Consider the following 1,625-nt stretch of genomic DNA (forward strand, 5'->3'; position numbering starts at 1 on the left):
TTACACATTTACCGCACCAATTTATTTTCCATAACTTACGTTTTAATTTAGGGGGCTGTAAAGCACAGCAGCCTTTTACTAACAGGATGTTTTAATAACACAGAAAATTTAAATGCTTATTAGTCGGCTTTCACTTCATGGTAAGGAATTCCAATAAAGATCTACTTACGATAATTAAAAGCCTATCCGTTTGACAACGTTTCATCTGAGTTCCCCTTTGCAAGGTGATACAGACTTGCAGATTGTTCGTATTGGGCACCCTCGACATACGTCCAACCACCAAACAAAGGGTTATTCCGAATGTTTCATTTCAGGAAGGCGTGTTACCCTCCTGTCTTTCATTCCCGTTCGCAAACACGCATAAGACGAAAGTGCTGCGTGAAGAGCGTCGTTAGTCCAAGCCAACTAGCTACCGTAACTCACCTCGCCTATATCGCTGTCATTTAGGCTTAGATAAGAAATATTATTATTTTAAACCGACGCATCACGAATCCAAAAAGAGCTGCGCGCGACCAGCCCAGCTAGGTTTCTTTCATTTCGTACATCGTAGAAGCGGCTAATAGTAGCTCACGAAGCAGAGCACTGAGTGTGGATATGGCAGAGAAGGTGTTCTATATAATGTCTCGTCACCCACCGAAAATTGCCCGCCGTGCTACTGGCCATTCCTAGAAAATTGTATATGTGACGCCCAGCCATTTGGAACACAGCAACTTTGTTTTGCGATGGGAGAGTCCAGGTGAGAGACAGGGTGGTTATGGAGATAAAGACACGCTATTTTCTGCAGTAACTTAGGCATGCATGGTTGAATGCCTTTATTTATTGAGAAAAAGGAGGAGCAAGCCTCAGTGGAAGCACGTCTCAGCAGACTGGGAATGAAGCGGGGGACAAAGAGGAAAAGCTGGGGCCTGGGTGGCAGGCGAAGTCGCAGCTTAGAGGCGATAAAATATAAACAAGAGTTGGCGAAACCAGTTGAATTCCAGTGTAGATGTGTGATGTGCCGAGTAAATGATTGGAGTCACAGCCCAGCATCCGTCCTTTGAGGCAGTATAAGCTCCCACCGTTCTTGGTAACAAACCTTTACTGAAAACAAATCTTCGCAATTACTTATTCATCAGCCATGCCTAGCCACGTATTCCTTAGTGGCAGGGTCTGTGGATTACATCTAAGCTGTCCCGACAAGTTACGACCATAACGTGGCGCTTGCGGTTACGGATGCCATACTCGTGACTCTTACTATACTACTACTATACTGCGCGAATACTATAAACATGGGTTTACTGCACAAGTTAGTGAACAGACATTTAGAACCGCGTTTTTCGCCTTACATATGCCCAACGCCAGCACCATTGTAGCATGTCATTGTGTGAGTCCCTTCAAGACAGAGACGCGAACGCAAACATAAGAACGTGTTAGAAGACAGGGTCTTGGGCCTCGTGCCAAACATATCCCAGCCAACAATATGTTAACAATCATGCCGTCGTTTCTATGCAAAGAGGTTGTGTATTTAAACTTCTGGAGTGACAGTCCAATCCGCCACCTACGGGAGCGCGTGAAGCCGCCGGGGGCCACATTGTTAGAGGAAAAGGAGTGCGGCCACAGTACGTGGCTGCGGTATACGCGCGACG

The sequence above is a fragment of the Dermacentor albipictus genome, unplaced genomic scaffold (assembly GCF_038994185.2).
Source record: "Dermacentor albipictus isolate Rhodes 1998 colony unplaced genomic scaffold, USDA_Dalb.pri_finalv2 scaffold_19, whole genome shotgun sequence".
Classification (NCBI taxonomy): Eukaryota; Metazoa; Arthropoda; class Arachnida; order Ixodida; family Ixodidae; genus Dermacentor; species Dermacentor albipictus.